Source organism: Macrobrachium nipponense, chromosome 3, assembly GCF_015104395.2.
Source record: "Macrobrachium nipponense isolate FS-2020 chromosome 3, ASM1510439v2, whole genome shotgun sequence".
Taxonomy (NCBI): domain Eukaryota; kingdom Metazoa; phylum Arthropoda; class Malacostraca; order Decapoda; family Palaemonidae; genus Macrobrachium; species Macrobrachium nipponense.
Window position 1 is genome coordinate 143,634,532 of NC_087202.1, and position 8,490 is coordinate 143,643,021.

Here is an 8,490-nt window from a genome sequence, read left to right on the forward strand (position 1 = left end):
GTCTCTTTAATTTAAAACGGCACTTACCGGAAACATGGTTAAACTGGCCGCATTTTACACATCCATTTCTAGATTTTAAAATATGCACTTTATCTGTAGGAGAAAGAAAATTAGGGCACTTATGAATAAAGTGAAATTTATCAGTATTTCCAACCGCAGAACACAAGGAACATTGAGGCGAAGACCTGTCTTTATCATATGTTACTGCTGGTAGTTCTCTCTTTACGAAGAGGGAGTGTTAATGTCTCGACAGGTGAAGCTTTACACTTCAAGCTTTCAACACCTTTCCCGTCACTTTCGTACCTTTCGCAAGCTGCAAAGAAATGTGAAATAATGTCATTTAAGGAAGGATGAGTCTTTCCTGTAATATTAATAAGATGACGCTGAAAGCGACCATTTAAGCCGTGCCAAGCAAAATATCTGACAAATTCATCCGCTTCAATGTTAAAAGTCTTGACTGCTTCGCATACTGATCGGAGGATGGAAATAAATATGAAGGGATCATCACCCTCTCTTAGACTTAACTCCGTAATTTTCTTAATTGCATTGTTTTTACAAACCTCCTTAGAAGCAAAGGCGGAAATCAATAGTTCTTTGGCATCTACATAACGCTGTTTATCAGCTTCCAGAGAACTTAATAAAGTCTTTGCTCGACCGTCTACCTGTTGCTTCAGCAATAAAAGTAAATCTCTGTCTGAATACTGAAATGCATTAGTTGTAGCCTCAAACTCTGCTATAAATTTCAAGAAATCTTCTCCTTCTTTGCTAGTAAACTTAGGAAGAGGAGCTGTTGGCTGTTTCAATAAACTGCGGGCCACGTCGGGAATATTATTAGAATCATTCTTACTCCTTGAAATCTCAAGTAATGGTAGACAATGCTCAATTTTGTCTAGATAATCCTGGCAACTTGTTAATTCTGGCTCTAACTCTGCTTCATCACATATGTCAGGAAATTTCTTCAAGAGGATTTTATCATCTAGCTCTGACAACTTGTTTCTATAATTAACAAGAAGACCTTTAATAGCTAACTTTTCTTCTTGTGTAAGGGCAGAATAGGTGTCAGACCTATTGAATTGTTCGGTGACTTTTCTCCGAATGACTTTTCGTTGTCCGATCAGTACCTGTAAGTTAGCCATTATAACAAAAGTATAACAAATGCAAACCAATAAAATGTTAATTTTCTGAAAAGGAAAATTATATTTATTTCAATAAAATGCTAATATCCTGGAAAGGAAAATATCAATGTCCTACAAATAGAAATATGAGAGACTATTGGGAGCCCCAGTCGTGGTCAATTCTCTACTGGATTATCTGCACCATCATTAAGCACCTTTCTTCGTGTTGCCCCACGTTGGGCGCCATAAGCAGAACACCATAAAAATCTGTGTTTTGAAATAAAGGTTAGAAGGAAAAATGTAATTGAATATGATATTTATTACATAAATAAGCCTTTAAAATGACGTAGTACCGTAGTTATAAACAACTGGTAAGAGAACAAGGCAATTCACGTAGATCGTAAGGCGTTTCCTTCGTTCTGCTTCGCTCGCTGTCTGTAAAGAAATATTCAGGAAGATTAGTATCTAAAAGTCATGGTCATTTATGTAGAAAAATATACCCATAGGAATAATAACCCACTTAAAATTACCTTACAATTGAGCAACTGAGGTTTACATTAGTATCAGGAAGGAAATAAAAGGGCCGATACACCGAAACCAAACACCATCCTGAAATGAATGGTAAACCTAATATAAATTTGCTCGGTCGTAATATGGGAGACAATCCGTCATAAATATAACCACTCGAAACATTAATGTATTAGACGATTCTCTTACCCAAGCGTTAACAAGGTGAATTTATGAATAAGCTAGAGTTACTAGTCCGAGAGCTAAATCACCTGAAAGGACAAGAGAATACGATGTATAAAACATATTGACCACAAACAACTATAACGAATCTTCATAAGAAAAAATGACAGACAGGAAAACTTGAATAGGCAACACAAGGCAATGAGAGTTCGCAATGATAACCTTAAAAATAAGCCCTATATATTCTTGGTACTCACCATTGTCGAACCATGCACAAAGGCGTTGCAGATGGATTTTGGCAGAATTTTCTCAAGAGGATGACGTAGACCAGGGATCCCAATAAAAGCCTTTAGCCTAAGACAGGCATGTCGGACGAATCAAAATTGTAGGAACCTTCCCAGGTGAGTGAGGTCTCTGCTCTCTTCTCTCTGTGTCTCTCTCTACGAGTCTGCCTGACGGCCGGGCTGCCTGGCTCCTCGTCGCCGTTTTCGCTCGAGTAAAGCATATGGAAGGAGGAGGAGTTAGCAAACTACCCATCTTTAAAGACTGGACGGCAGGAAAGACAGTTTGATGGTACCAAGAGTAGGGCAATTGAAATACCAAGTTCTTAATAATTACTAGTCTTTCCTGTCGCCATGTGAGAATATGAAATTCGTTAAGCTTTATACATGCCAAAAACCGACTTGTAAATAAGCAACTCAAGAGTAAATCCAGAATTTGACCCTGATAATCCAGCTATTTCTCAGAATTACCTAAAGTTGTGTAAAATTAGGCAGACATTAATAGAGACCTATCATAATGAATTTCTAGGTACTTGTATTAATTAAGGAGGAACATACTAAAAGGAATAATTATCCTCTAGGCATAATTCTAGAAGTTTTTAAGAATGATTTGGGTGAAGTTACCCATGCTGTTATTAAGAAGGGAAAAACAGGCCAGACATCAAGGTTGCATGTAAATAATATTATTCCAATACTAGAAAACACAGGAAGTACTAATTCAGCTACTCCTGATATTTGTAATTCTGTTACTTCGTCCTTAAGGCCCAAAAGAAAGGCTGCTATATTAAGCCAAGAAAGGACAAGAGGGTTGCTTTAATCTTTATTCAGTATTTGTATTTTCTTGTATTTAATTTAATTATTTTTACATTCCTTAAATGTATTTTTTCTTACAATTGTCCAGTTACATATGTTTCAGGATGGAATTTTTTCATTTCTGAAAAAATTCCATCTTCGCCCCTGGACTGTACAAGACATTTCATATTCTCACATGGCGACAGGAAAGACTAGTAATTATTAAGAACTTGGTATTTCAATTGCCCTACTCTTGGTACCATCAAACTGTCTTTCCTGCCGTCCAGTCTTTAAAGATGGGTAGTTTGCTAACTCCTCCTCCTTCCATATGCTTTACTCGAGCGAAAACGGCGACGAGGAGCCAGGCAGCCCGGCCGTCAGGCAGACTCGTAGAGAGAGACACAGAGAGAAGAGAGCAGAGACCTCACTCACCTGGGAAGGTTCCTACAATTTTGATTCGTCCGACATGCCTGTCTTAGGCTAAAGGCTTTTATTGGGATCCCTGGTCTACGTCATCCTCTTGAGAAAATTCTGCCAAAATCCATCTGCAACGCCTTTGTGCATGGTTCGACAATGGTGAGTACCAAGAATATATAGGGCTTATTTTTAAGGTTATCATTGCGAACTCTCATTGCCTTGTGTTGCCTATTCAAGTTTTCCTGTCTGTCATTTTTTCTTATGAAGATTCGTTATAGTTGTTTGTGGTCAATATGTTTTATACATCGTATTCTCTTGTCCTTTCAGGTGATTTAGCTCTCGGACTAGTAACTCTAGCTTATTCATAAATTCACCTTGTTAACGCTTGGGTAAGAGAATCGTCTAATACATTAATGTTTCGAGTGGTTATATTTATGACGGATTGTCTCCCATATTACGACCGAGCAAATTTATATTAGGTTTACCATTCATTTCAGGATGGTGTTTGGTTTCGGTGTATCGGCCCTTTTATTTCCTTCCTGATACTAATGTAAACCTCAGTTGCTCAATTGTAAGGTAATTTTAAGTGGGTTATTATTCCTATGGGTATATTTTTCTACATAAATGACCATGACTTTTAGATACTAATCTTCCTGAATATTTCTTTACAGACAGCGAGCGAAGCAGAACGAAGGAAACGCCCTACGATCTACGTGAATTGCCTTGTTCTCTTACCAGTTGTTTATAACTACGGTACTACGTCATTTTAAAGGCTTATTTATGTAATAAATATCATATTCAATTACATTTTTCCTTCTAACCTTTATTTCAAAGCACAGATTTTTATGGTGTTCTGCTTAGGTGTGAATGAATAGTCTCTGAAATCTCATCCACAAGTTGTTCCCCGAACAACCTCGCCAAAGAATGCTATCAACAAAAACCCTTAAACGAATTTCTGAGCGAAATATGGCCGCTCTGAAACACCCCTAAAAGAATTCCAGGAGTCTAGAAGGGACGATGACGCTCTTGTTTATAAAGAATGCATTCCCCCTCGTTGATTCCTATTTTTCTCCTCCTTTGTTTACAAAAGGTATTGCTTTAGTGTTTCTTTTGTCTCCATAAAAGTATGGAAGTAATATTTGCCTCCGACTGTGATAACTCTTTAGTTTTCTGCGAAAGAAAACTATTGAGATGACTTTGTCTGTCCGTCCGCATTATTTTTGTCCGCCCTCAATCTTAAGAACTACTGTGGCTAGAGGGTTACAGATTGGTACGCTGTTCATTCACCCTCCAGTCATCAAACCTCCCAAATTGCAGCCCTCTAGCCTCGGTAGTTTATTTTATTATATATATATATATATTAAATATATATATATATATATATATATATATATAGATATAATAATATATATATTTTATAAGGTTCAAGTTGACCATAACCGTGTATCTGGCATTGCTATAGGAGAGGCCACCACTGGGCCGTGGCTGAAAGTTTCATATGCTGTACAGAACTCCGGTGTATTTTTTACTTTTTTCATTCATGTGCAATTCGTCTAATCAGTAACCCCATCTTTCCACGTCTTTAAATCTTCTTCCTCCCCAGGGGAGGGCGTCTGACACAAGGGTCTATCATCTCTGCCGCTACTGCTGTCATTTTGCCCTGTTCTGTTGCGCTGGCCGACAGTCACTTATCTTATTGGGCTTCCTCCCAACCCACCAGCCTCCCATACCCAATTCGGTTAATATTAGCACCAATATTGATAATCAGTAGTACAACCAATATTAATATACATTCGGTTGCTGTCAAAATTGCGAAATAACCTTCTTGTTTCCAGATTTTCGGAATTTTATAACCTTCCGTCTTCCAAGAGACGAACGAAAGCATTTCCTTTCTTTGGAGGCTGGACCTCACAACCCTTTGGCATTCCTGAGTCTTTAAACTCCCATTTCTCAAGATCATAAAAGACTGTACAAAATAATCAAAATGTTATGAGGAGGACTTTCATATTCTCGAGAGACGCATCAGAAACGTCTCTTAATTTGCTGACGAGACAAAGTTTGTTTCTTCGCCTCGAAAATAACTAGACTGAGATTTCTTTGGTAGCCTCGTTAAGGCGTCCCTTGGGCGACAACACGTCAAGGCGTGGTTGAGATCACTGAAAGAAACCTTTTTAGACATTCATAACTTTCCTTGATTAAATTCTGTCTTTGCAAAGGGGAAAAAAGCCCCGGTCCTCATTTCCATTTTCAGAGAATTACATTAAAAGAAGACAGAAAACACCCTGTACGAAAACAGAAGGAACAGCCATAGAAAAAACAGCCTTCAAAGAACCTTCTGTCATTTCTTGAAAAGAATTTCTGAAATATCATATGATGATATGAAAGGGAGCCGAGGAAAACAAAAGATGAATTATTTTTCTTTGTTACAAGGGGTCGCATATGTCTCCCATCCCATTTATCCGCTTTTCTCCCTTGGGGTTATTGATTTTATCGTTTTGCGATTCTTTATTCCATAAATAACGAAGAGAAGCAAATTCCTGAGAATTCTGAGGAATTTGGTTCAAGATGTGCCAGAACAAGCTGCCGTGTCGCATTACTTCAGGATAAGAAGTTTTGTTGCTTAATCTTTTGTTCTGGAAAATCAGGGTAAAGGAAACTTTTTTTCTGTTTGGAATTCATGTTTCATCTGTTGGCACGAACAAATATCCATGCACACACACACACACACACACACACACACACACACACACGCACACACACACACGGGAGCGGCTCAAAGGGTGACATGTCATAGGAGTGACAGACATAACAAACCTGAGATATAAATTTCAAAGGAGTGACCACCAACCTACCAACACTTAAAACAAGTTAACAATTCTGTGGTGCTAGTTTTTTAAAATAAAATCTTCATCGTTGTCACTCCCATAAAATACCACTCCTTTTTTACGGCATTTATGTTACTCCTATGAAATGCCACTCCTTCCACACACACACACACACACACACACATTCGGCTTAAAGCTTATTCATAGCAATTCAGTGGAGGTTTTAGAAAAAGGAAGCTATTATTTGACCAACACGTTTTGCGTTATAAGTCTGCATTAAACAGGATAAAATTCACTCAGTCTTCAGCTCCCCATATGACAGGTGCTATTTTTTAAACTCTCTTGTTTTTGTAAATAATTCTTAAGTTTTAACGTAATTTCAATTTTTTTTTAAATCTTTATTGTTTTAAGCACCACACATTTTTCTGATGCTGCATCCTTTTAGTCATCCGGTAGCATTCGTATGGTTCTATACGTGGCATTCCATTTTGATAAGTTGAAATTTTTATAATGGCTATTAATGAATATAATCTGTAATACTGATTTTACATTCATTCATTATAGCCTAATGTTTGCAAGGCGTTCCCCAGGTGGTATACTTTTTCTCATTTTGTATACACTCTTAACTCAGTAAATAATCAAAAGCGTTCTTTCTCGGTCTAAAACGATTTATCATCATGCATTCCTAATGACTGATAAACAAGTGAAACTGGCTGACATTACGTTCTCTATAACTGGATGAACCCAATGCTTGCGACGGCGTTGCTTTGTTCGTCGGTGTTTTTTCTTCAGTAAACATTTTTGGTATTACCTTGCCATTAATCATTTTAGTTTCAAGGAAAACGCTGTAAATCAGCGTGCGTGAAGCGTGCTCAAGCTATGCAATGGCTGCAAAACATAAGTCAACTTGTGATACGACCAACCGCTCAATTCTCGAATGCCGTTGAAATATACTTTTTCTTAGCTCAGCTGTTGACTTCTAACTGCAAACCCTTTTAATTACTCAAAGGCTTTCAGTTAATGAATTTAAACTGTGGCCGGCTAAAAACAATTCTTGGATTTCAATCATGGAAGCTCAAGAATACACTGTGATTAATAAATTCTATAATGAAAGGAGAGGATCTATAAATACTGCATAGTTTGGTGGACTTCCACCAGGGCGCGGCTGCTCCCACCCACAGCCAGGTTCTCTCTCCACGAATATTGGTCACTGGTCAGTCAGTCTCCCGGCCCCCAGGGACCGCGGAAATTGTTTTAGTGTAGTGGTTTTAGCGTTTTTTTTTTTTTTATTCTTTATTTCACAGTGGTGCGTTGTGCAGCTCGTAACTTCAGAAATTGGCACAGGAATTCTTCCCCAAGAGAAAATGGAATAACATTTCACGGTAAGCAGAGCATATTGAAGTTTATTGGCCCACATTTTGTGCTGGGCAGAAGATGGCTTCCCAGCAATTGATCGTTCTCTGTTGACTCGTATTTACCTATGAATATCATAGTGGCACCTAAGCCCAGTGACGATTCGTGACAATTTAATTTTAACATTTAGAACATCATTTACCTCATACCACGTTATATAAAGTAAAATAGATCGCGTTCGTTTTAACATATGTGCAGAGTCAATAGGCCTAGGTTTATGGTTACTGTAGTCTGTTTCATTGCATTTGTCCAATCAAGGGTGAGGATGCGTTGGCTTGTTCTTGATATAAATTAAACAATTTCTCCAATGACGTATCTGAATGTTAACATTTGCAAAGAACCTTCGATGAGCTTTCAATAATCAGGATTGATGACATTGGTAGAGCCTAACTGCACTTTAGACTTTCACTCACAAACTGTTCAAATCACGATATCTACCCATACAGACCTCATTTTATGTACGGTTTCAGTGCATTCTTATGAAAATAACCTTGTTCTGATACCAGAGTAATCTCAACGTCCGTAAACATGGAGCATGGACCCTTGGAGCTAGGCCTATGCTACCAATCGCCAGATGTTTGATCACGGACGTGCACAGACTTTCAGAAGGGCTGTATGGGTAGAAAATATAATTATGATAATTCTTTTTCTTTCTTTCTTTTTTTTTTTGGCTGATATCGGACTTAACAATTTTTTCCCATAAGGTCTAAACAAAATTTCCCCAATAGGTATTAATAGTTAGAAGCCCCTAGAGGGGGGTTATCCTCAAAATCGGAAATGAAAGTGAAATTCGTGCAAAACACATCAAAATTCCCTAGGAAAACACATTTCCTATTCCTTTGGGAGTGGTTCCTCTTTATTAATATTTACTGGTATGATTTTTGACACAAAGGGCACCTTAGCTTTGAAGAAGTAAAAGGGCAGGGGCTGAAGCACCCCTAGCCACCCACTTGTGCA

General features: G+C 38.0%; 2 long non-coding RNA genes across 2 annotated transcripts; one reads left to right on the plus strand and one right to left on the minus strand.

Annotated features, from left to right (window-relative positions):
- Window positions 1-256: 256 nt before the first annotated feature.
- On the minus strand, window positions 257-2,449 carry LOC135222309 (uncharacterized). Its single transcript, XR_010316279.1, has 3 exons — window positions 2,063-2,449; window positions 1,833-1,894; window positions 257-1,724 (listed from the first exon to the last, which is right to left on the minus strand). It is a non-coding gene; the product is annotated as an uncharacterized LOC135222309 (long non-coding RNA).
- A 454-nt stretch (window positions 2,450-2,903) lies between these two features.
- On the plus strand, window positions 2,904-4,108 carry LOC135222310 (uncharacterized). The gene is made up of 3 exons (XR_010316280.1): window positions 2,904-3,454; window positions 3,623-3,684; window positions 3,793-4,108. It is a non-coding gene; the product is annotated as an uncharacterized LOC135222310 (long non-coding RNA).
- Window positions 4,109-8,490: the final 4,382 nt, after the last annotated feature.